Source organism: Bufo gargarizans, chromosome 6 (genome assembly GCF_014858855.1).
Source record: "Bufo gargarizans isolate SCDJY-AF-19 chromosome 6, ASM1485885v1, whole genome shotgun sequence".
Lineage (NCBI taxonomy): Eukaryota > Metazoa > Chordata > Amphibia > Anura > Bufonidae > Bufo > Bufo gargarizans.
Window position 1 is genome coordinate 72,847,209 of NC_058085.1, and position 27,964 is coordinate 72,875,172.

A 27,964-nucleotide genomic window follows, 5' to 3' on the forward strand; every position below is an offset into this window, starting at 1 on the left:
TCCTGTACAGTGCACATCATAAAAAAAAGAAAAACAATGTCAGACTTGCTGTTTTTTGCCTATTCGCCATCCCAAAAAATTGAATAAAAAGCGATAAAATGTAATAAAATATAAGCTCTAATTGCCCTTAACCCTTTTTTTTCTCTTTTTCCCTCCCCACTCCCCAAGCTCTTGAATGAAATGACAACAATAGGAAATCATGTCTGTGTGACACTGACGTGCATAGCTATGGGTAAATGGATGTTTGACGGCATTAACATACAGCATTTTAAAACACACTGCACTGCAAAATTTCAGTCTGGCACATGGAAAAACTGCTCAGACTGAAATGGCTGCTGCTGCGGCTTCTGCTGCTTATGACAGCGGGAGGGGAATGACTCCGTGGGGGTGGAGAGGGGTTTCTCTTTCAGAAACGCTGGCAGCAGGCGTCTGGTCGCTGAAAGCTGCAGCAAAATGCATTCACAGTATTTTCTGGTAGTAACATAATTTGGCTTAGCTTTCTGCGGGAGGAAAACATTCCTCTATTTTGCTTTGATAGCAAGGGTCTAAAAGCATGGCTATCCAGAAATCATCAGACAGCGTGATGTCAATGATACACCTGTCATTGCGTAAGCAAGTGAGCATTCACCTCGCCATTCTGGCAAGTGTGTCCGAGGACCCAGTTTTTTCCGCCCCCCCCCCCCCCCTTTACTGGGACGATTGAGTGTTCTGGCTGGTGCCAACGTGATCATCGTCCTCTTGCTCCTCCACCTCCGATCCTCCTCCTCTTTCAGTGGCAGCTCCTCATCCTCATTCCCCTTACAAACCCTAACAGCTACAGGGAGGACGGAAGATGGATCTGCTGCTCTTCTTCCACTGTGGTCCCATGCTGCATAAGCATCAGGGTCTGTTTTAAGATAAAATATATGGGCGATAACATAATTCATGCTATAGTTGTCACTGCGGACAAACTTTGTGGTCAATTCGAACGGCTTCAGAGCCTCAGAGGTGTCTCAGATAAGCTGTCATTGTCTAACCTCAAAGCAACACATGCTCCCTGCTGAGGCTGTCTGGTGCATGACAAAATCGTTCACGGCTTTCTGCTGCTCATACAGATGCTCGAGCATGTGCAATGTTGAATTCCAGCGAGTTGGCACGTTGCAGATTACATTTGTTCAGATTAGTTCAGTGGGACACAAAGACATGACACAGATGGTACCATTGTTTTGTTTTTTAGATCATCCAAATTGCCCAAAAAGTTGTTTTTATGATATGCTAATGAGTCATCGCAAGTGCCCAGGGGCAGAGAGTTTGCTGAAAGTGCCAAGTTCCCCTGCCTCACTCGCGCCTAACTCCGCCCCTCAGTAAACTCCGGCCAGCCCTGTGGCTCTGTGACATTATATTTTCCTATAGGTCATTCGTGCATCGTTGCCGGGCCCGGGCATGCGCGGTGTTCTTCCCACTGTGGGCAGAGGCACAGAGATATGCAGTCCGCATGCGCCAGTTACTGGCGTGAAATCGGCACATGCGGCGGCTCATTAGCATATAATAAAAACTACTTTTTGGGCGATTTGGGTGATCTGAAAAACTAAACAAAGGTACCATCTGTGTCATGTCTTTATGTCCCACTGAACTATGTGATTGGTTTAAAACCAGTCAGGTTGGTGACAGACTCCCTTTAAGCAGTGTAGCAGCAGACTGTCACTGCAAATCCTGGAGAACATTCCTTGCCATATAAGAATGACTGAAATGCTTCAACAGTCTCCTGGACATTGCCAGCACCTTGCACAAGCCAGTGTACTTATTTAGAAAGCGTTGCATGACTAGGTTGATGACGTGCGCCATGTAGGGAGCGTGTGATATTTTCCCCAGATTCAGGGTGGCCATCATGTTACTTCATTGTTGCTGACCACTTTGCCAAATTGGAGTTGGCTAGGTGCCAGCCAGTGGGATGTTTGCTGCTTGATGTACTTTATCAACTGCTCGCCTGTGTGGCCATGTGATAGGAAGGAGGGGGAGCAATGTTGTGCCCTGTCACTGTTGGAGACAGGAGCGTGTCGATGGAAAAGGAGTACAGGAGGCCTGGTGTGGGAACCAGGCTGACACAATCGTGGGGGGTCAAAAGGACCTAGCCTTGTTGCTGGGGTGGTGCCACAAAAAGCTGTTACCCTGTAGGCTGCGAAAGACATGTACTGTTCCTGCCTGTAACAACTGCTCCAGGTGTCTATCATAGCATACACTTTACAGAACAGCGAATATCACAGGGAGCAGCTAACGCTGTCCACCATGTGAGAGTTCAATGCAGGGATGGCTTTTTTAGATAAATAATGATGGCCAGGTATCTTCCAGTGAGGCTGTTTGCATGCCATCAGCTCCCCAAAGGCAGCAGACTCGATTAAATGGTACAGCAGCAACTGCACCGCCAGCAACTTGGCCAGGTGGGAATTAAGCTTGTGGACCAACCGATTGCTAGACGTGTACAGCTGTTTCTTGGCCACACATTTCGTTATAGATGGCTGATGATGATGCGGAGGAGGAGAAGGAGTCTGAGCGGGAAAAGCAGAAAGGGCTGATGACGATGTTAAAGACACTGTACTGCTTGTGGATACTGCCTGGGTGCCACAAAGGGGACTGGGAGAAGGAGGGAACTCCTGTACCGGTAGCTGGCTGCCATCTTTGCTTGCCCACGTGATGGCGTGATGACTCTTCATATGGTTCTATAATGCTGTGGTGCCTACGTTTGTGTTTGCCTGCCAACGTCTTATTTTGTTCTTGCACAGCTTGCACAGGGAAATGCTTCTGTCTTCAGGCAGCATAGAGAAAAACTGTAATTCTGGAGATATTTGCACAGAGCTAGAGGCAGCTGACTATGGCTTAGCTGTGGCTTGTTTTGAGCCTTACCCACCCACAGTGTCAGCAGCATAATCAGATCCCGAAGCAGTCATGGTCCTGACTGTTCTTTGAGCAGTACGTGGGCTCTTCTCTTTATAGCTGCTGCTACCATCCTCCTCCTCTAATGTTGCCTCCTCCTCCTCAGTGCCTCGATCCGGCTCCCAGGTCCTGTTTAGCACACAATCGTCATCAGAGTCTTCACCCTCCCTGCCTATCAGACTGTGAGATATCATGGTGGGTTCTTTTGCCCCTCTTCCTGCTCTGCATTTTCCCCAACTGCCACTGTCACTGCCCCCAATACCATGGCTACTGGTGCCACTACCACCACCACTAACACAGCTATGCCCGGGGTCTAAAGCCTCCTCCTCAGGGCAGTACAAATTCTGACTGCTCTCACACCAGTCATCTACAGAGAGACTGTCTTGACTATCTGCTGTAGGGTGTTGTTTTTTTTGCCACTTCTTATGAAAACAGAAGGCACCCAACCAGGAAGGGGCAGTGAAGAATGAGAGTACTCGACTGAAAGCCTTCTCTGGGGCTGCAAGGAGAAGGAGCAGGAGGAATGCTGTGACCCCTGGCTCCTTGGCACAGTGTCAGACTTAGAAATCACCTCCACGTCGCCCTGCTGCAACTAAGAGGAGGACTGAGCCATTTAACCACTTCAACCCCGCTAGCTGAAACCCCCTTAATGACCAGGCCACTTTTTACACTTCTGCACTACACTACTTTCACCGTTTATTGCTCGGTCATGCAACTTACCACCCAAATGAATTTTACCTCCTTTTCTTATCACTAATAGAGCTTTCATTTGGTGGTATTTCATTGCTGCTGACATATTTACTTTTTTTGTTATTAATCGAAATTTAATGATTTTTTGCAAAAAAATGACATTTTTCACTTTCAATTGAAAAATTTTGTAAAAAAAATGACATCCATATATAATTTTTTCGCTAAATTTATTGTTCTACATGTCTTTGATTAAAAAAAAATGTTCGGGTAAAAAAAAAATGGTTTGGGTAAAAGTTATAGCATTTACAAACTATGGTACAAAAATGTGAATTTCCGCTTTTTGAAGCAGCTCTGACTTTCTGAGCACCTGTCATGTTTCCTGAGGTTCTACAATGCCCAGACAGTACAAACACCCCACAAATGACCCCATTTGGGAAAGTAGACACCCTAAGGTATTCACTGATGGGCATAGTGAGTTCATAGAACTTTTTATTTTTTGTCACAAGTTAGCGGAAAATGATGATTTTTTTCTTTTTTCTTTTTTTCTTACAAAGTCTCATATTCCACTAACTTGTGACAAAAAATAAAAACTTCCATGAACTCACTATGCCCATCACAAAATACCTTAGGGTGTCTTCTTTCCAAAATGGGGTCACTTGTGGGGTAGTTATACTGCCCTGGCATTCTAGGGGCCCAGATGTGTGAGAATTTTTGCAATCAAAATCTGTAAAAAATGACCGGTGAAATCCGAAAGGTGCACTTTGGAATGTGTGCCCCTTTGCCCACCTAGGCTGCAAAAAAGTGTCACACATCTGGTATCGCCGTACTCAGGAGAAGTTGGGGAATGTGTTTTGGGGTGTGATTTTACGTATACCCATGCTGGGTGAGAGAAATATATTGGTCAAATGCCAACTTTGTATAAAAAAATGGGAAAAGTTGTCTTTTGCCAAGATATTTCTCTCACCCAGCATGGGTATATGTAAAATGACACCCCAAAACACATTCCCCAACTTCTCCTGAGTACGGTGATACCAGATGTGTGATACTTTTTTGCAGCCTAGGTGGGCAAAGGGGCACACATTCTAGAGAGCACCTTTCGGATTTCACAGGCCATTTTTTACACATTTTGATTGCAAACTACTTACCACACATTAGGGCCCCTAGAATGCCAGGGCAGTATAACTACGCCACAAGTGACCCCATTTTGGAAAGAAGACACCCCAAGGTATTCCGTGAGGGGCATGGCGAGTTCCTCAAATTTTTTTGTCACAAGTTAGCGGAAAATGATGATTTTTTTTTTATATATTTTTTTTCTTACAAAGTCTCATATTCCACTAACTTGTGACAAAAAATAAAAACTTCCATGAACTCACTATGCCAATCACAAAATACCTTGGGGTGTCTTATTTCCAAAATGGGGTCACTTGTGGGGTAGTTATACTGCCCTGGCATTCTAGGGGCCCAGATGTGTGAGAAGTAGTTTGCAATCAAAATCTGTAAAAAAATGACCGGTGAAATCCGAAAGGTGCACTTTGGAATGTGTGCCCCTTTGCCCACCTAGGCTGCAAAAAAGTGTCACACATCTGGTATCGCCGTACTCAGGAGAAGTTGGGGAATGTGTTTTGGGGTGTCATTTTACATATACTTATGCTGGGTGAGAGAAATATCTTGGCAAAAGACAACCTTTCCCATTTTTTTATACAAAGTTGGCATTTGACCAAGATATTTATCTCACCCAGCATGGGTATATGTAAAATTACACCCCAAAACACATTCCCCAACTTCTCCTGAGTACGGCGATACCACATGTGTGACACTTTTTTGCAGCCTAGATGCGCAAAGCGGCCCAAATTCCTTTTAGGAGGGCATTTTTAGACATTTGGATCCCAGACTTCTTCTCACGCTTTAGGGCCCCTAAAAAGCCAGGGCAGTATAAATACCCCACATGTGACCCCACTTTGGAAAGAAGACACCCCAAGGTATTCAATGAGGGGCCTGGCGAGTTCATAGAAATTATTTTTTGGGCATAAGTTAGCGGAAATTGATTTTTATTTTATTTTTTCTCACAAAGTCTCACTTTCCGCTAACTTGGGACAAAAATTTCAATCTTTCATGGACTCAATATGCCCCTCAGCGAATACCTTGGGGTGTCTTCTTTCCAAAATGGGGTCATTTGTGGGGTGTTTGTACTGCCCTGGCATTTGAGGGTCTCCGCAATCATTACATGTATGGCCAGCATTAGGAGTTTCTGCTATTCTCCTTATATTGAGCATACAGGTAATGAGATTTTTTTTTCCGTTCAGCCTCTGGGCTGAAAGAAAAAAAATGAACGGCACAGATTTCTTCATTCGCATCGATCAATGTGGATGAAAAAATCTCTGCCAAAATAAAAAAAAGGAGGGGAAAGGCGTCTGCCAGGACATAGGAGCTCCGCCCAACATCCATACCTACTTAGCTCGTATGCCCTGGCAAACCAGATTTCTCCATTCACATCAATCGATGTGGATGAATAAATCATTGCCGGGATTATTATTTTTTATATACAAAGTGTTTGCCAAAGCATAGGAACACCGCCACCTCCTCAGCTCATATGCCTCGGCAAACGTATCTTTTACTGCAGAGGAGAAATCTCGTCTTGCAGCGCCGCATACACCGACTTGTGTGTAATCTGACAGCAGCGCAATGCTTCTGTCAGAATGCACATCAGTGCTGCAGCTAGTCGATCGGTTGGTCCACCTGGAAGGTAAAAAAAAAAAAAAAAAATGAAAAAAACCAGGCCGCAACGCAACAATTTTATTAACTTTTGAACAGAACATATAAACTTAAACTTTTTGAACTGAACATTAACCTTTTTGCGTACTGGTGATTTATTTTATTTTATTTTTTTACCTTTATAGGACAAACCTCTCCTTCCCCATGGAACAATGTGCAAAGCGCAAATCGCCCAAAGATGTGGCGAAGTACATTATGCACTTTATCCCAGGTGAAAGGAGAGGTTTGCAGCAGCTGTATGTGAATGGGCCCTAATAGCCCTGTGTGCCTGTCCTGGTGAGATGTGATCCCTATGCTAGGTGTACCTGTGTGTGGTACTTCCGGAAACACTCTCCAAAGCATAGAGCAGGGTGGTCAGGACAGTCAGGACAGAAATAGCGGGTGTCACGCCTTATTCCACTCCTGCTACAGACACAACATATTTTTCGGGGTGACGGTTGGGTTGAGGTAGCAGGAACGACATTGGGGAAATGTCGCTTGTGTAGACGGCTAACTACACTGGTGGGTGAGGCCACGGAACCTCCTGGATACAGGAGGTTCTCGATGATCTCTTTCTGAAATTTGAGGAAGGATCCTGTTCTCCCAGCCTTACTGTAGAGAACAAAACTATTATACAGAGCCAATTGAATCAAATATACAGACACCTTCTTATACCAGCGTCTGGTTCTGCGGGAAACTAAATACGGAGACAACATCTGGTCATTGAAGTCCACCCCTTCCTATGTGAAGGTTATAGTCGTGGACTGAGAGGGGCTTTTCAATGACACGGGTTGCTCGCTCAATTTGGATTGTCGTGTCTGCGTGAATGGAGGAGAGCATGTAAACGTCACGCTTGTCTCTCCATTTCACCGCAAGCAGTTCTTCGTTACACAAGGCAGCCCTCTCCCCCCCTTGCAAGACGGGTGGTAACGAGCCGTTGGGGAAGCCCGCGCGACTAGTTCGCGCGGTGCCACAGGCGCCAATCTGTTCTAGAAACAAATGCCTAAAGAGGGCCACACTTGTGTAGAAATTGTCCACATAAAGATCGTACCCCTTGCCGAATAAGGGTGACACCAAGTCCCAGACTGTCTTCCAACTGCTCCCCAGTTAGTCAGGGCAACCGACCGGCTCCAGGGTCTGATCTTTTCCCTCATAGACACGAAATTTGTGGGTATAGCCTGTGGCCCTTTCACAGAGCTTATACAATTTGACCCCATACCGGGCGCGCTTGCTTGGGATGTATTGTTTGAAGCCAAGGCGCCCGGTAAAATGTATAAGGGACTCGTCTATGCAGATGTTTTGCTCAGGGGTATACAAATCTGCAAATTTCTGGTTCAAGTGGTCTATAAGGGGCCGAATTTTGTGGAGCCGGTCAAAAGCTGGGTGGCCTCTGGGACGAGAGGTGCTATTGTCACTAAAGTGCAGGAAACGCAGGATGGCCTCAAATCGTGCACTAGACATAGCAGAAGAGAACATGGGCATGTGATGAATTGGGTTCGTTGACCAATATGACCGCAATTCATGCTTTTTGGTTAGACCCATGTTGAGGAGAAGGCCCAGAAAAATTTTAATTTCGGAAACTTGGACTGGTTTCCACCGGAAAGGCTGGGCATAATAGCTTCCCGGGTTGGCGGATATAAATTGAGTGGCATACCGGTTTGTTTCTGCCACGACTAAGTCAAGAACAGCTCAAAAAATCCCAGGGTCGAACCGATCTGAGCTGTCTCAACCCGAACTCCAGACTGGGCGGTGAAAGGGGGAACTACAGGTGCGGCTGAAGTTGGGGACTGCCAATCAGGGTTTGCCAGCACCTCTGGGATTCTAGGGGCTCTACGGGCCCGTCTGTGTGGTGGCTGCGACGGGGCAACTACTGCACGTGCCACCGTACCAGCTTCAACTGCCCTTCTGGTGCTCGCCACTTGACCATGTTCTACGGCAGTGCTGGTACTAGGTCCAGGGAGGGCTGCGCTGCTGGTGTATGCCTCACCACGTAATCCGACAGCGACAGCCCCACTCTGCTGCCCTTGAAGCGGATCCTGCACAACCTGTGGTCTAGCGACACGGGGCCAGGTACGCCTGGTGCTATGAGGGACCTCAACCTCCTCGTCCGAACTTTGGGTCAGAGAGCCACTGCTTTCTACAGGTTCATATTCTGAACCGCTAGATTCATCAGATGAGGGTTCCCATTCCTCATCCGACTGGGTCAGAAGCCTGGGTCAGAAGCCTGTAGGACTCTTCAGAAAAATACCCCCTGTTTGACATTTGGGCAACAAAATTTAGGGGTATTCCCTGAGACTACCCAAGAAAAAAAGCAAGCCTGTCTTACAAATGGGAGGCTAGCGAAGTACCGGAGGCCGCTGCGGTTGATAAAAAATATCAAAACAGATTTTTTTATCGCCGCAGCGCGTGTAAAATTTTTGGTCACTGCGGCAGGGCGGGCGTGGGCGAACGCACGTGTGGGCGACCGATCAGGCCTGATCGGGCAAACACTGCGTTTTTGGGTGGAGGGTGAGCTAAGATGACACTAATACTATTATATATCTGACTGTGATCAGTTTTGATCACTTCCAGATACTATAAAAGTACAAATGCTGATTAGCGATACGCTAATCAGCGAATAAGTGACTGCGGTGCGGTGGGCTGGGCGCTAACTGATCCCTAAACTACCTAACCAAGGGGCCTAAACTATCCTTAAAACCTAACAGTCAATACCAGTGAAAAAAAAAGTGACAGTTTGCACTAATCACTTTTTTCACTTTCACTAGTGATTGACAGGGGCAAGAAGGGGTGATCAAGGGGTTAATTGGGGTGCAGGGGGGTGATCTGGGGCTAAGTGTAGTGTTTGGTGCTACTCACTGTGAAGCCTGCTCCTCTGCTGGATCCAACCGACCAAAAGGACCAGCAGAGGAGCAGGCAGCCATATAACAGATCATATTTACTAATATGATGTGTTATCTGGCTTCTCATTGGATTTTTAAAAAATCAGCAACCTGCCAGCGACGATCATTGGCTCGCAGGTTGCTGACGTGACCCCCCTCTAACTTTTGCCGGCCCGCGATGCGCACGCGCGGGCCGGCAAAGCGCGTCATCTCGCGTCTCGCGAGATGACGCGTATATATGCGTGACTCTGCGCAGCGCTGCCACCTCCGGAACGCGAATCTGCATTAGGCGGTCCGGAGGTGGTTAATCCACAATCTCATCCTCTTTCTCCTCAATGATAATGATGTCCTTTCCGAAGCCAGGGACAATTGCTGCCTACTACTATTACTTCTGGCTGGATAGTTGGTGCTGTTACTACCCACATTCTGGCTCTGGGTCTTTCATTTAGAACCCTTCGGTAACCCTGATATTTTTGGGCCTAAATTTATACAGTCACACAAAGTATGGAACAGTTTGCAAATCAAATTTCTGGAAATTAAAGACAGATAAGTGCAGTACGATGTACTTCCCATTCCACTAACACACTGAAGACACTACTAATGACAGTTAACTTTGGAAAATATTTATACTGCTTTTAATAAATTCTACAACCCCACCACCACAAAAAAAATTGGAACCGTGTGGAGATGAAAACTGAAACGGAATGATATCACGTCTAATATCACAATATCACTCACAGATAATGTTGTGCGCTACCAATGTGTATTGGTGTAGAAATCACATATATGCCGGTTTGAGTAAATCCAACAATCCCCCATCCGCCCCCTAAAAAAAATTGGAAATGTGTGGACATAGAAATAAACGGAAAAGGATTTAGGCTTAGATCGTTATCACTCACAGATAATGTTGTGCGCTACCCTGCGTACTGTAAAACACCTAATTACATATATGCTGGTTTGAATAAATAAATAAAAAAATATAAAAAAAAACTGGAACACGTGGAGATAGAAATAAAAAAAAAATTATTTAGCCAAAAAAAAATTATCACTCACAGTTAATGTTATGTGCTACCTTGTGTATTGATGTACAGTAGTGATGAGCGGCAGGGGTCATATTCGAATTCGCGATATTTCGCGAATTTTTTTTAGAATATTCGTCGAATATTCGAAAATTCGAAAATTCGCGATTTTTTTTCATGAAAAAAATCGGCAAGGAAATGATTGTGTAATATGCGAATTTTCGTAATTCGAATTTTCGGATTCGAATTTTTATTGCGAATTTTTCAACAACTATTAGACAAAGAAGATTATAGCACTATATTAGCTAAATTGCTCTATATTCGTTTTTTTTCGAATATTCGCTATATTGCTATAACTTCGTTTTTTCGAATATTTGTAATATTCTAAAACAAGAATATATAGCAATATAGCGAATATTCGAAAAAACGAATATAGAACAATTTAGCTAATATAGTGCTATAATCTTGTTTGTCTTAAAGTTGAAAAATTCGCAATAAAAATTCGAATCCGAAAATTCGAATTACGAAAATTAGCATATTACACAATTATTACCTTGCCGATTTTTTAAAGAAAAAAAAATCGTGCATTTTCGAATATGACCCCTGCCGCTCACCACTACTCCTAAAGTCAAGTATATTGCAGCCTTCTTATTGGCCCACAAGCTAGAAGCAGGAAGGGATCATGTGTACTGATTAAAAAAAAAAAAATTATCGGAAAGAAAAAAAAAAAAATCGGAAAAAAGAAAAAAAAAAAATGAAAAAATTCGAATATTAGAAATTGCGAATATATAACTATATTCGAAATATTCGCGAATTTTCGAATTACCTATATTCGCGATAAAAATTCGAAATTCGAATATTCGTGATCAACACTAATGTACAGTAGTAACTGTGTAGAATAGAAATAAACGTCACGTTATCACTCACTGATGTTTTTGTCCGCCTGCGTATTTTATACTATTTTTTAAATAAAAAAATAAAATAAATGAACTATGTGGAGATGCCTGACACAGAGTTTGTATTTTAGGAATTAAACTGCTATATCGAGGCTGAAATACCTGTTGTACATTTTTGCGCTTTTTCCACCCCCCACTCCAAAAAAAAAATATAGATTTGTGTTAAAATGGGATTTTTTTTTTTTTTTAGGTTTGCAGCAGTTGCAGTTGTGCTAGGAGGCACATCCAACCTCAGCTCCTCACCTTTTATTCCTTGGCTAACAGCTTTCCCTGCCTGTCTCTTTTTTACACACACAGAGGCACATTTATTAAGACCAGTGCAGGCTTCTCCATAACTTCGATGCATTCAGTGGTAAATGTAAGACAGCTTCCTAGCTGTCTTACATTTAGCCCTTCTTTTACGCCTCAAACAGGTGTAGAAAATGGTGAATGAGACAGGCCTGCTGGCCGGTCCCCTTCCCCACCCACGCCACACCCACAATTTTAGACCTGACGTGAGCGGGGCAAAGTCACATCAGCCGCTATCTGCGCCTGCAATATGTCTAATTTAGGCGTATTTGAGCATAGTAAATGACCCCCACAATTCTTCTTCTTTGAAATCTATCCTTTCTCTTCAATGCCCCTAGCAGTAGAATACAAGCTTGATTGTGAATTTTGACTGTCCCTGACTCCCTAAGATCATTTTTGGCAGGCACTGCGTCAACCATCCACCCCCATTCACAGCCCAACACAGAATGATGTTCTGCTCATTCTACTAGGGCACCTCCCTGCCTGCTGCAGCACTGATTGGAACATCGAGGCTGTCTCTCCCCCATTTCCTCTCAGGGTCCTGTGAGCAGCCTTCTTCTTTCTCTCTGATGCTTTTTCCCGCCGACATGTGCGATAAAATGGCTCTACGTGCCATTCTACTATATTCATTGAAACTAACCTGAAAAAGTTCGGGTTCCTTTGCCAGCCAAAATTTTGAAAACTTCATAACGAAACTAGTTCGCTCATCTTTAATGTATTCCCCAAAATAGTGGTATTAAAAACTACAATTTGTCTTGCTTAAAAATATGACTACATACACAGAAAAGTGTTCTTGGAATGCGTCAAAATGTAAAAAAAAATTGCTTATTCTCTGAAGCCCAAAACAGGTTGGTCACTAAGCGGTTAATATAAAGTAGACAGAATTAGGAAAATAAAGTTTACACAGTGAGGCTCCTGATCCGTCTTTAGAATAATATTAGAGCATGAAGAGCACAGCAATGCAAGCTCTGTAACATTTCCTCTAAGGTTTCTTTTAACTGTAGCTTTCCGAGTCAATAAAACCTGACAGAAATGCTTGCAGTAGTAATAAGATTTGTTTATAGCGTGTTTATAGACACGCGACTGCTTTCTTGAGGTGTGAACATGCTATAAAGCCTTGCAAATCTGGAAATTAGACTGAGCAGAGAGAATTAGAGCCATAGATCAGACATTGCATAGTAATATTACATGATACATTGCAAGTAGCTGCCATCATGGACACTGTTAGAACTGTTATCATTGCCCGATGCATTGTTCTGCTACTTTCTCAGTAATATTATCCTTTGATCTATTAATGATATTCATCAGCAATATCAGCTTTCCTATTCCAGCAGATTTCTTTTTTGATGTGTTGCTCTATTTTAAAAAAAATACCATAAATTGCAAGCAAACCTCTCCCCATTTACAGTATGTGTAGAACTGCACAGCTATATTACTAATACAGAAAAGTTCTTGAAATTTGTTTCAGGTATGATTCACACAAATTGGTCATAGGCAGGGACGTAGCTAGGTTAAAACATTCGGGGGCCTAGGCCCCTGATGTTTTGTCGCATGCCACGAATGTACTGCCTGCCAGATAGATAGAACTGTATTGCCATCCTCAGGACGGCAATACAATTGAATCTAATGCCCTGCAAGAGCTGAAGGACCTGTGATGACCTCACAGGTCATGTGATCAGTTGTGAATGCAGTAGCTGAAAAGGACCTGTGATGATGTCACCATCATGGGACCAGTGCAGGAGAGCAGGGCTCAGCAGTGAAGAGAAGTCCTGGGAAGAAGCTGTGGTGAGTAGAGGTGGCAAGTTCGATTCTTTTAAATGAATCGGTTCATTTGAATCAGTTCATTCAAAAGAACTGATTCATGAATCGAATCTTCGATTCACTTGCTGAGGTCAGCTGTCAAGCAAGTGAACCGAAGGTCAGGAGCATCTAATCCTTACTGCACATGCGCACTGCGCAGTAACACACCTTAACACAGTTGATCGCGCGGATTCGCGCATCACCTGAAATTTAAGTGATAACATACATTGGATGATCTGATAGATCGGATTTGGCTCAATTGGACTGGAGGGGTAAATAATACAATTAAAATGGAGGTTTAGTTAGTTATATAGCATTAGCTACTGAATGAGACAGATGTTTCAGAAGGGATGTCTGTACCTACCTTTAACATACACTGTACTGTGTGTTGGAGTGACTCAGTGCTGCTATTGCTTCAGATCTGATTGGTTGCAGGCCGGGGTGGGCGGGGAGGGGAGGGGCTAGCAAGCCAGGCTTCCACTCTTCCGCACAAGACCTGCGCTGCTAGAGTCTCTCTGCTAGCAGTAGGCGGAGCTACTAGTGCTACGTCACTGACTGAGCTGTTTCAAACGGATCAGCTCAGTCAGATAAATCAACTCGTCCAATTCAGTGAAAAGAATTGATTCAAAAGAACGATTTGTTCATGAACCGGACATTTCTACGTGAGGAGAGGTAAGTGAAGAGAGAGGCAGAGGAATACTGGGAGTTGTAGTTATTTTACTGGGACTGTATGTTAGGGCTGAAGGGAGGGAAGTTATTTAAATGAGACAGTGGGGTGGAGTGATGTTATTTACTTGGGAATGCCCTGCTGAGGCAGGGTTATTTTTATTTACATGGGACTATATGTTGAAGGTAGCTGTGGGAGCGAGTGATGTTATTGATATGGGACTAAATGTTGAGGGGAAATGTTATTTACATGGGACTGTATGTTGAAGGTGTCTGGGGGAGGGAATGATGTTAGGACTGAATATTGAGGGGGTGATGTTTACATTGGACTGTATGTTGAAGGTGTCTGGGGGAGGGAATGATGTTATTTACATGGGATTGAATATTGAGGGGGTGATGTTATTTACATGGGACTGTATGTTGAAGGGTGCTGTCGGATGGAGTGATGTTATTTATATGGGACTACATGTTGAGGGAAAATTGTATTTACATGGGACTGTATGTTGAAGGTGACTGGGGGAGGGAATAATGTTATTTACATGGGACTAAATATTGAGGGGATGATGTCATTTACATGGGACAGTATGTTGAAGGCGGCTGTGCGAGGGAGTGATGTTATTTACATGGGACTAAATGTTCAGAGGCAATGTTATTTATATGGGTCTGTATGTTGATGGTGTCTGGGGAGGGAGTAATGTTATTTTCATGGGACTGAATATTGAGGGGTGGTGATATTTACATGGGACTGTATGTTTAAGGCTGCTGTGGAGGGGGTGATGTTATTTTACATGGGAGTGTATGTTGAGGCGGCTGGGAAGGGGGTAATGTTATTTACGTGGGACTGTATATTGGAGGGGGCTGTAGATAGAGCGGGATGTTGTTTACATGGGACTGTATAATGGAGGGGGCTGGAGAGATGATGTGAAGGTATTTACATGGGAATCTATGGCGGAGGGATGGAAATAATGTTATTTACATGGGACTGTATAGTGGAGGGGCTGAGGAATTATATTTTCTGAGGACACTAAATGGAGGAATATAACTGCAGGGGTGCACTGCAGGGACCATTAAAATACTGGGGGTACTTCACGGTGAGCATTATAACAGTAGGGGGCAGTATAAATACTGGGGGCACTGTAGGGGCATTTTAAATCCAAGGGACACTATAGGCGTTCTTATTATACTGGGGGTTCTATAGGAGGGACTTATACATCCACCTTATTTCTACTAAAAGCACAATGGGGGGCCTTAATACTACTGAGGGGTCTGTAGATAGCTTTATTACCACTTGGGGAACAATAGTGGGGCCTTATTTTTATTGGGGTCTCTGTGAGGGTATTATTAATACAGAAGGTCTCTTCTACTAATGGAGACACTCTTGGGGAGCATTATCACGGTTGAGGCACTATAGTGGGCAGTATTACTAATGAGGGCATTCTATAACAGAATAATATTAGTTGGACTATGAGGAGCACTATTACTATGGGGGGCACAATTTTTTTTTCAGGATCATATTTTGGGGGACTCCAGGTTGGAGAATGATGATAGAAAAGTAAGGTAGCTAAGATGTCTGTGTGTCACACTCTGCAGAGACGAGGCGGCTAAGAGAAGTGTCTAGACTGAATGAAGAAAATGTTGACAGAGAAGATCTACATCAGAGGAGACGTCACCTGGGAGGCTCTGGATGTGACAGGTATATGCTGCTGCATAGCTGTATAGCAATTACAGTAAAATGTCTTCAATGCTAGTGTTGGGGGTGGGGGGGGGGGGGCATCTGTCGACTTGAATTGGGCCATGTGCATTGGGGCTTGAGCCCCAGATCTTTTGAGACCCTAGCAACACCCCTGGTCATAGGACTTGATTCTGGCCTGAATAAATTTAACCCAAATCGAAAGAGCTCAGATTGTTCTGAAAAGTTGTGAATGACACCCTGAGGTCTCCTAGGAGTGCATCCAACTCCTTTCGAGCTCTTTAACGCCAAGACAACATTAGTAATGTCAAAGTGACTACAACATATATGACTATGAGTAAACGGACAGTAGCTGGTAGTAACAAACTGCCATTTTTATTTAATAGGCTGTTTGTAACCACCAGCTACTATCTGTTTATTCAATAACATACATGTCACTGTCACATTGCTAATGCATTTGCATAATGAAATTCCGTTATAGGGTTTCATCATAACGGAATTTTAGGATGGGATTCAAAATGGAAGCCTTTAAGAGGCATTCCCTTTTGTTCCGTCCTAAAACATGTCAATGGCCACAAATAATGGTTCAGTTTTGTTTCGTTATACATGACAGAAAAATAGTCCTGTCGACAGGACTATTTTTTCCATCACGTATAACGGAACAAAATTTAGTTATAACTGAACAGAGTTATAACGGAGCCCTTTAACAGAATTCCATAACACTAATGCGAACCCACCCTTAGGTCATCTTTATATTAAAGAGTTTGAAAGGGGTTGCATACAGTCCTAGGAGACCCCACAGTGTCATAGACAACTTTTTGGGTCAATCTAAATACTTTCGATTTGGGTCAAATTTATTTGTACCTGAATTGAATCTGCCGACTAATATGTTAGAATTGAAACAAATTTCATGAAATGTACTTATCTGTAATGCTTAGTATCTAGGTTCTTGTTATATCCACAACTGCTTTTAAAGACGTGTATAGTGTGTTTCCTAACAATTACTTTCTGTTACATTGTCTATTGTACATGACAGGTATGTGTAGTTGATCATTAGTGCCTGAGGACCAGGAAGTTGTGAATGCAGCACTCCCCAGGCTCTGTACTCACCGCTTGCTGGTCCTCTGTTACTGTGCGCAGCGTGAGGACGCTCTGTGGGTGTCAGGTGACAGCACAGCTGATGAGAGATTTATTTTATTTTATTCTCTGTGGCACTGGAGCTGATTTGAGGCATGGGGGCTGGTCTAAGGTGTGGAGGCTGATCTGAGGCATGGGGGCTGATCTGAGGCATGTGGGCTGATCTAAGGTATGGTGGCTAATCTGAGGCATGTGGGCTGATCTAAGGTATGGGGCTGATCTAAGGCATGGGGAGCTTATCTGAGGCATGGGGCTGGTCTGAGGCATGGGGGCTGATCTAAGGCATGGGGCTGATCTAAGGCATGGGTGCTGATCTGAGGCATGGGGAGCTGATCTGAGGCATGGGGCTGGTCTGAGGCATGGGGGCTGATCTGTGGACTGGGGGTCTGATCTGAGGCATGGGGTCTATTCTGAGGTCTGAATGTGGGGTCTTATTTATATTGGGGCTCTTATCTGAGGTCTGATTGGGGGTCATTCACATTGGGGTCTGATCTGAGGTTTTATTTGGGTGTTATTAACATTGAGGTCTGATCTGAGCTCTGATTGAGGGTCTTATTAACATTGGGGGTCTGATTGGGGCTGTGAGCTGAGGTCTGATTAACATTGGGCTGGTCTTATTGCTGGTAATCCAAGGTCTAAGGGAAAAAAAAAATCTTTTTGTCCTCCTCTAAAACCTAGGAGCATGTTATGGGCAGGTGTGTCTTACAAGACGAAAAAAAATACGATATGTGTGTATATATATATATATACATATATATATATATATATATATATATATATAGAGAGAGAGAGAGAGAGAGAGAGATTTGAGTGCAAAAAAAGGCCCAGCGACTCAACTATGCACACAAACATAGGAACTGAGTGCAGAAAAATGGCAGCAGGTGCTCTTGACTAATAAGTCAAAGTTTGGGGATACATTTCAGCAAATGGAGTTGGTGACTTGGTCAGAATTAGTGGTGTCCTCAATGCTGAGAAATACAGGCAGATACTTATCCATCATGCAATGCCATCAGTGAGGCATCTGATTGGCTCCAAATTTATTCTGCAGCAGGATAACAACCCCAAACATACAGTCTATAACAGTGATTGCTGACCGCCGATGTTCCCCTATTTTCCACGGCTGTCCGTGCAATGTTCTCAGACGAGCACTGTCCTCCATGACCACCTCCTTCATTGTCCTCATCTGTCAGCATTTGTGGGGCAGGTAGCAGCTGCGGTCCTGGGCTCTGTTCTCATAGACACCACCCTTCCTGGAATCAGCTCCACAGTTTTCTTTTAGTCCTGGACACAGCATGCCTTCCCTGTAGCACCTTGTTAAGGGCCGCTGCACATCACTTCCTGTGCAACCAATCCTAGCCACCCTGCACCTATGTAATTGGTCTAACCCCCTTTCCAGGTGCCTGAGCATCAAAGGTCCTTGTGTCCTGAAAAGGTTGCTGTTGTTTGTGCCTGTGCCTTGACCCATTGCTTGTACGACTTTGCTTCTGCCTTATCCTTCGGTTCTACACTGTTGCTCCTGGTTACGATGGCCTGTTGACTATGACTGTACCTCTGGTACCTCACTCTGGTACCCACTGGTCCGCCTGGACCAGCTGCTTTGTATGCCAATCCACCTCAAGAGGTTGCGACCTGGTGTTCCCCTAGGGAAAGTCTATCCCCACCATCAGGGGTACTGTGAAGAACAAGGGGTTCACTTACACAATCCCTTAGCCCTTAGAGGAGGTTGGTCACATGGCACAGTGGGTTCACACGCACTGGTTTGTGACACAGCCAATGTCATTAACCCCTTAGGGACACAGCCTTTTTACACCTTAGGACCAGGCCATTTTTTGAAAATCTGACCAGTGTCACTTTAAGTGATGATAACTTTAAAACGCTTTAACTTATCCAGGCCATTCTGAGATTGTTTTTTCGTCACATATTGTACTTCATGACACTGGTAAAATAAAGTTAAAAAAAAAATTTTTTTTTGCATAACAAAAATGTCAAATTTACCAAAAATTGGGAAAAATTAGCAAATTTCAAAGTTTCAGTTTCTCTACTTCTGTAATACATAGTAATACCCTTAAAAATTGTGATGACTTTACATTACCCATATGTCTACTTCATGTTTGAATTATTTTGGGAATGATATTTTATTTTTTGGGGATGTTACAAGGCTTAGAAGTTTAGAAGCAAATCTTGAAATTTTTCAGAAATTTACAAAAACCCAATTTTTAGGGACCACTACAGCTCTGAAGTCACTTTGCGAGGCTTACATAATAGAAACCACCCAAAAATGACCCCATTCTATAAACTACACCCCTCAAGGTATTCAAAACTGATTTTACAAACTTTCTTAACCCTTTAGGTGTTGCACAAGAGTTATTGGCAAATGGGGATGAAATTTGAGAATTTCATTTTATTGCCTAATTTTCCATTTTAACCAATTTTTTCAACTAACAAAGCAAGGGTTAACAGCCAAACAAGACTGTATCTTTATTGCCCTGACTCTGCCGTTTACAGAAACACACCATATGTGGCCGTAAACTACTGTACGGCCACACAGCGGGGCGTAGTGTGAAAGGTGCGCCGTTTGGTTTTTGGAAGGCAGGTTTTGCTGGACTGGTTTTTTGACACCATGTCCCATTTGAAGCCCCCTGATGCACCCCTAGAGTAGAAACTCCATAAAAGTGACCCCATCTAAGAAACTACACCCCTCAAGGTATACAAAACTGATTTTACAAACTTTGTTAACCCTTTAGGTGTTGCACAAGAGTTATTGGCAAATGGGGATGAAATTTGAGAATTTCATTTTTTTGCCTAATTTTCCATTTTAACCCATTTTTTCCACTAACAAAGCAAGGGTTAACAGCCAAACAAGACTGTATCTTTATTGCCCTGACTCTGCCGTTTACAGAAACACGCCATATGTGGCCGTAAACTACTGTACGGCCACACAGCGGGGCGTAGAGTGAAAGGTGCGCCGTTTGGTTTTTGGAAGGCATGTTTTGCTGGACAGTTTTTTTGACACCATGTCCCATTTGAAGCCCCCCTGATGCACCCCTAGAGTAGAAACTCCAAAAAAGTAACCCCATCTAAGAAACTACACCCCTCAAGGTATACAAAACTGATTTTACAAACTTTGTTAACCCTTTAGGTGTTGCACAAGATTTAATGGAAAATAGAGATACAATTTCAAAATTTCACTTTTTTGGCAGATTTTCCATTTTAATATTTTTTTTCCAGTTACAAAGCAAGGGTTAACAGCCAAACAAAACTCATTATTCATGGCCCTAATTCTGTAGTTTACAGAAACACCCCATATGTGGTCGTAAACCGCTGTACGGTCACACGGCAGGGCGCAGAAGGAAAGGAATGCCATACGGTTTTTGGAAGGCAGATTTTGCTGGACTGGTTTTTTTGACACCATGTCCCATTTGAAGCCCCCTGATGCACCCCTAGAGTAGAAACTCCAAAAAAGTGACCCCATTTTAGAAACTACGGGATAGGGTGGCAGTTTTGTTGGTACAAGTTTAGGGTACATATGATTTTTGGTTGCTCTATATTACACTTTTTGTGCGGCAAGGTAACAAGAAATTGCTTTTTTGGCACCGTTTTTTTTTTGTTATTTACACCATTCATCTGACAGGTTAGATCATGTAGTAATTTTATAGAGCAGGTTGTCACGGACGCGGTGATACCCAATATGTATACAATTTTTTTTATTTATGTACGTTTTACACAATAATTTCATTTTTAAAACAAAAAAAATGTTTTAGTGTCTCCATAGTCTAAGAGCCATAGTTTTTTAAATTTTTGGGCGATTATCTTATGTAGGGTCTTATTTTTTGTGGGATGAGATGACGGTTTGATTGGCACTATTTTAGGGTGCACATGACTTTTTGATTGCTTGCTATTACACTTTTTGTGACGGAAGATGACAAAAAATTGCTTTTTTTACACCGTTTTTATTTTTATTTTTTTACGGTGGTCATCTGAGGGGTTAGGTCATGTGATATTTTTATAGAGCCGGTCAATACGGACGCGGCGATACCTAATATGTATACTTTTTTTTTATTTAGGTAAGTTTTACACAATGATTTCATTTTTGAAACAAAAGAAATCATGTTTTAGTGTTTCCATAGTCTAAGAGCCATAACTTTTTCAGTTTTTGGGCGATTATCATGGGTAGGGTATGATTTTTGCGGGATGAGATAACGGTTTGATTGTTACAATTTTGGCGTAGATGCGACTTTTTTGATCACTTTTATTACCTTTTTTGGGAAGTAAGGTGGGCAAAATTCCAATTTCATCATAGTTTTTAAATTTTTTTTTTATGGCGTTCACTGTTCAGGTAAAGTAACATTACCGTTTTATAGATCAGGTCGTTACGGACGCGGCGATACCAAACATGTGTAGGGATTTTTTTTTTTTTTTTTTTTAATCAGTGATAAATGTGTTTTTTGATTTTTACTTTATTTTTCACTTTTTTCACTATTTTTTTGACCCAGACCCACTTGGTTCTTGAAGATCCAGTGGGTCTGATGTCTGTATAATACAGTACAGTACAATATATATTGTACTGTACTGTATTTTACTTACACTTTGTCTGAACAGATCTATGCTTTCAGCACAGATCTGTTCAGAACCATGGACAGCAGGACGCCTGAGAAGGCGTCCTGTTGCCATGGGAACCTTCCCCGTCTGCTCAGTAGTGGCCAGAACTGCGCAGACGGGGAAGGGTAAGGACGGGGCTTGGGGGGCTGCCTGGAAGCTCTCTCCCTCTCCATTCGGGGGACTGCAAAGGCATAGCAGCCCCCCGATCGGACAGGGAGGGAGCTCCCTCTTACTGTTAACCTTTTCCATACAGCGGTCCGTACGGACCGCTGTATGGAAAGGGTTAAACGGCTGACATTGCATCACCGATGTCAGCCGTTTATACCAGGGTGCCAGCAATGTGCTGGCACCCTGGTATACCCACTAGGCGCCAACGATTACGCAATGGGAGGCGGGCGGGGGATCGCGATCCCGCCTACCGCACCGCCCGCCTCCCGCACCGCCCGCACCGCCCGCAACCCTCCCCCTGCACCTCCCACCGTGCTCGAACAACTCAGGGGTGCAGGGGGGAGGGATACAGGAAACCATTTTTAATCCTAAAGTTTCTGATCCCCGCGGTCAGGGACCGCGGGGATCAGAAACTGCAGAAATCGCAGCAAACCGCAGGTCTGAATTGACCTGCGGTTTGCCGCGATCGCCGACATGGGGGGGTCACAGGACCCCCCCGCGCATTTAGCCTAGGTGCCTGCACAATGATTTGAGCAGGCGCCGGGTTCCGATCACTGCCAGCCGCACGGCAGTGATCGAAAATGCACAGGGCGTACATGTACGCCCTGTGTCCTTAAGTACCAGGGCACAAGGGCGTACCTGTACGCCCTGTGTCCTTAAGGGGTTAAGAACTATGTTCACCATAAAGAAGATCTCGTAGCTCTGGAAGTCATAATATGGCCCTACAGAGCCCTGATCTCAACATCATTGAGTCTGTCTAGGATTACACGAAGAGACAGAAGGATCTGAGCAAACCTACATCCACAGAAGATCTGTTGTTAGCCCTCCAATTTGTTTGAAACAACCTGTCTGCCAAGTTCCTTCAAAAACTGTGTGCAAGTGTACCTGGAAGAATTGATGATGATATTCATATATACACAATAGAGCACCATTATTATGACAAAAGGTGAGTACAGTTTTAAATTTTTGCCAAAGTTCCCCAAGAAATTTGATTTGTTAAGAATGAATTCATCACAAATTGCTATAAATCAGGTATACCCAGGCCACTCTGCCTTACGGTATGGCCACATTGAGCAGCTGTGTTGCGGTGGTGATGAACTGCACAGCCAATTAGCCCACTGCTGCCTTTCATTTATTAATAAAGTATAGAAATACAAAATATTTTATTGGACATACACTTGTATAAAACATAGACATCCGTATACATAAGCAGCATTACATCACACAGGATGATCTCCACAGGTCTGTCACATTATATTACATGTGGCTTTGCAATGATTCCCAAGCTGTGTGAAGGATAACAATCACAGCCATCAGTCAGAGTATATAAAGTGCATAGTGCATCAGCTAAAAAAATGACATAAGGGAAAAACATGCAGTAAAGGTAAATACAGACCAAACAGTCCTTTTCAATACAAGATGTTGGCAAGTGACCCAGCATTTTGCTTAGAGAATCAGTCACTTATTTATGTTGCCCTTAGTTAGGACACCATAAAACTGGTGACAGGTTCCCTTTAAGTAACTTAAGCAGGGAGGAATCAGGAAGTCAAATGGAAAAAAAGACAAATATTCAAAAAAAACTAATATATTTGATATAGTGCTATATATTTGTTTTTTGGAATATTCTAAAACAAGAATATATAGCAATATAGCCAATATTAAAAAAAAAAAAAAAAAAAAAAAATATAGAGCAATTTAGATAATAGAGTGCTATAATCTTTTTTTTTAATAGTTGTAATTTTTTTCTAATCTGAACTCCAGATGAGAAAAAAATTACAACTATTAGACAAAGAATATTATAACACTATATTAGCTAAGATGCTCTATAATAGATATTTTTTTTGAATATTTGCTATATTGCTATATATTCTTGTTTTAGAATATTACAAATATTCAAAAAAACATATATTCGATATATTGCTATATAATAGTTTTTTTAGAATATTCATAATTTTTCACATCTAAAGTCATGATTCCTCCCTGCCTAAGTTGCTTCTGTCACCGCCAGTTCTGTGAGAAGGTCTGACAGACGTTCTTCTCTACCTCTTGTATGACGTTCTTTGTTTTGGTTTCACTTCGTCATCTCCTTTCCTTCTGCCAGGTGTCACTTATTTAGACTAATTGTCTTCCTTTATATTCCCTCCCATACTGCCTCACCTTGCGGTTTATACTACTTCCTGGATGAAGTGTTCACTGCTGGAGGCTGCTGCTGCTATTTGCTCAGATAAGTCTTTTCCTTTTTTGTGTTTCCTTGCTGGCTTGATTCTAGGTGACCCTGACTCCGTCCGTATTAAGTGCAGTTGGGCGGTGGTCATGTCCCCTCACTATTATAGGGTTTTCAGGTGTCACACGGTCTTAGGTACGTGGGCAAGCAATCGTCTACCATTGAGACCCTTGCATGTGCATAGCAGTCAGGGAGAGCTCTTAGGGTTTTAAAGGGCTCACCTATATGCTCCTTAGTTTGGGATCAAGCCAGTCGGTCATTTATTTATAAGTTCCAGCTATTTGCAACTTCACCCTGAATCATTGGCCCACAAGCAAGAAGCAGGGAGGAATCATGTTTTTAGTAGTGATGAGCGGCAGGAGCAATAATCAAATTTATTATATTTCGCGAATATTTGGGCGAATATTCGCCATATATTCGAGAATTCATTATCTCCAGTCCTTATTTTCTTGATTGCGGAAATTTGCGATAAAAATTTGCATTACGAAAATTTGCAATCAACACTACTCCTACAGTCAAAGATACTGCAGCCTTCTCATTGGCCACAAGCTAGAAGCAGAGAGGGATCTTCTGTACTGATAAAAAAAAAAATCTCAAATATTCTAAATTACGAATATATATCACTATATTCTAACTATTCATTAATTCTCGAAGTGCCGATATTCGCGATAAAAATTTGCAATTCAAATATTCGTGATCAACATTAATGATGAGTGTACAAATGGCATCATTGGGAATAAGTGGTGTGAAAACTGCACACGTGCCATTGACGAGAGAGGTGAATGTCGGCTAAGAAAGTGCAAGAGGCCAAAATGAACCAGGGGGCTACCAGACATGTGCCTAAAGCAGAAATCCTTACTGCATACGAGTCTCCGAAGTAGATGGGTGGTCACTGCTTCTCTGTTAATGAAGCTGCATCAGCAGAAAATGCTTCCATTTTCAATGCAGTATTGGAAATGGACATCTGCTGATTGGCAAAGGGTTGCCTTCTCGGATGAGTCATGTTTTCTGCTTTATTGAATGGATGGACATTGGTATCAGGGGAGAAACATCAGAGAATGAACACCCTGCAACCATTACAGGAAGAACAGAAGCTGGTGGTGGCAGCATTATATCTGGGGAATATTCTCGTGGCATTTTCGGGGCCCACTCATCTATATGGAGGCATTCTCAACCAATTAGGGTATGAATCCATCCTTTCAGATCACGTAACCCATACATGCTGATTGTCTTCCCAGGGGTGGATGGGATCTTCCAGCAAGACAATGCCATACATGTCATATGGCTAGAAATGTCCAACATTTGTTTGAAGAGCATGACCAACACTTCTAAGTACCATCTTGGTCACCTAATTTCCCAGACATATATCAAACTAAGCATCTTTGGGACCAGCTTGATCATCATTTTTGTTCTATGAATTCTTCTCCATGCACCCTCCAGCAGCTGTGGGTCAGTATTGCTCCAGATGCCTGTGACAACCTACCAGGAACTTGTTGAGTCACTCTCAGCCTGTCTAGCTGCTGTCTGTGCTGCACACAGCAATTACTCTGGGTATCAGCTGGTGGTCATAAAAACATGACTGTGTATATTTGGAAAATCTTCAGACCCTTTCACTTTTTTCACTTTTTTCACTTGTGCTAAAATAAAAAGAAAATTCAAGTTCTCCCTTATCAGTTTCCGCTCTGTACTCCATTATGAGAAAGTGAAAACAGAATTTTCAAAATGTTTGCAAATTTACTAAAAAAAGAAAAAGTAAAATTTTGCATGGCCATAAGTAATTTCTGATCCTTTTCTACAACACTTGAAATTTTACTCTGGCTGCCTCCCATTTTTCTTGATCATCTTTGAGATGTTTCCACACCTTTATTGGAGTCCACTTCTGGTAAATTCAGTGGATAGGACATGATTTGGAAAGACACACCTGTCACGCTGGCGGTTTGTGCTGTCGCTCTGCTCCCCCTGTATAAATTGGGATCAGAGCTCTGTGAACTTTCCTTCAGCACTTAATGCTTCCCCCTGCCCCATCCAGGTGCTGGTTAAGTTGATGATCAGTCTCCCTATTTAGCTGGGCTATGTTCCCACCTTCTCTCCTGAGCTTTGAGGCAATTCCTTGCTATTAACAAGTGAAGGTGATTTAGTCTGGATATCCGTCTAGTCTGGTACCAAATCTTATTTGTCTTCCGGTTCTGCTCCTTGCTGCCTGCCCCGACCTCAGAACTGTGACCTGGATTAAGCTTGTACTCAGCCTACCCTGACCTTGGGACTGCTAGTTGGAATATACAATTACCCAGCCTGCCCTGACTATTGGACTGTGTTCAGAATACGCTTTTGCCTGTATTTGTGGTGCATCGAACTGGTGTCTCTTACCCCCGTGGGTCAGCAGCCAACTACACCAGGACTACTTCAGGAGGTAGTAGCCTGGTTGGTTTCTTGTGGTGAAGTCCAGATCCCTGTAGAGGTGTTAAAGTGTGAATACCAGGGAACTGCTAGGACAACGTCCTTAGGTTTAGCCCAAAACCAACTAGTTAGTTGGCACAGTGGGTCCACACACATTGATCGTAACAACACCCCAGTGTGCATAAGATCCCACTGCTGATAAGGCATATCAGAGCAAAAAACAAACAAGCCATGAGGAGGAAAAAGCTGCCTGTACAGATCTGAGACAGGATTTTGTGGAGGAACACATATGGAGAAGGGGGCAAAAAAATTCTGCTACACTGAACGCTCCCAAAAGCAAAATGGCCTCTATAATTCTTAAATGGAAAAAAATTGGAACAATTAGGATTCTTTCTAGAGCTGACCTCACCACCAAACTAAAGATAGAAGATGGAAGAAGGGCATTAATAAAAGAGATGACCAAAAACCAAATGGTCACTCTGGCTGAGCTCCAAAGATCCTGTGTGCAGATAGAATATACTTCCAAAAGGTCAACCATCACTGCAGAATTCCTCCAATCTTGGCTTTGTGGTAGAGTGACCAGAGAGAAGCACCTAAAGGACTCTCAGATTGGGAGTAACAAGATTCTCTGGTCTGATGAATCCATGATTGAATGTTTTGGCCTCAATTCTAGTCATCATGGTTGGAAGAAACAAGGTATAGCCCTATAGCATTCCTACAGAGCATGGTGGTGGCAGCATAATTATGTTTTTCAGCATCTGGGACAGGGAGACTGATCAAAGTTGAGGGGAGGCTGAATGGAGCGAAGTACTGTGATAATTTTTAATAAAAACCTGATTCACAGTACTCTGAACCTCAGACTGGGCCGAAGAGTTAGGGTGGGTTCACATCAGTGTTATGTATTTCGTTATGGCTTTCCGTTATAACAGAATCCATAAGACAAAAGTCAAAACGGAAGCCTTTAGGAGGCATTACGTTTTGATCCTTTATAATACAAGTCTATGGCCAGCATAATGGATCCATTATGCAGGAGTCCAGTCCTGCATAACGGAAACCAGGACAGATCCGTTATGCTGCCCATAGACTTGTATTATGATGTAATGCAAAACAGAAGCCTTTAAAAGGCATTCCATTTTGCTATCCATCATAATAGAAGTCTATTGGAATCACAACAGATCCATCTGGTTCCTGTTATGCAGAACGGACAAAAAGGACTTTGTTTTCCGTCTTGCATAAGGGGAACCAGACTGATCCGTTATGATTCCCATAGACTTCTATTATGACAGATCAAAATGGAATGCCTCTTTCTGTTTTGACTTCAGTCTTATGGACTCCGTTATAACCATGTTGTAACGGAATACATAACGGTGATGTGAACCCACCCATACCTTTTAAAAAGACAATGACCCCAAGCACACAACAAAGACAACACAGGAGTGGTTTAGTGACAACTCTGCTAAAGTCTTTGAGCCTGCGCCTTGACTTAAACCTAACTGAACATCTCTGGAGATACCTGAAAATGGCTGTCCATCGATGATCCCCATCCAACCTGACAGAACTTGAGAGGGTCTGCAGAGAAGAATGGCAGAAAATCCTCAAATCCAAATCTGCAAACCTTGTAGGATAATATTTGAGAATATTGGAGGTTGTAATCAGTACCAAAGGTGCTTCAACACAGTCCTGAGTAAAGGGTCTGAATAGTTATCTCAATGCAATTTTAGTTTTTCCTTTTCAATAAATTAGCAAAGATTTCTAACATTCTGTTTTCACTTTCTCATAATGAGGTATAG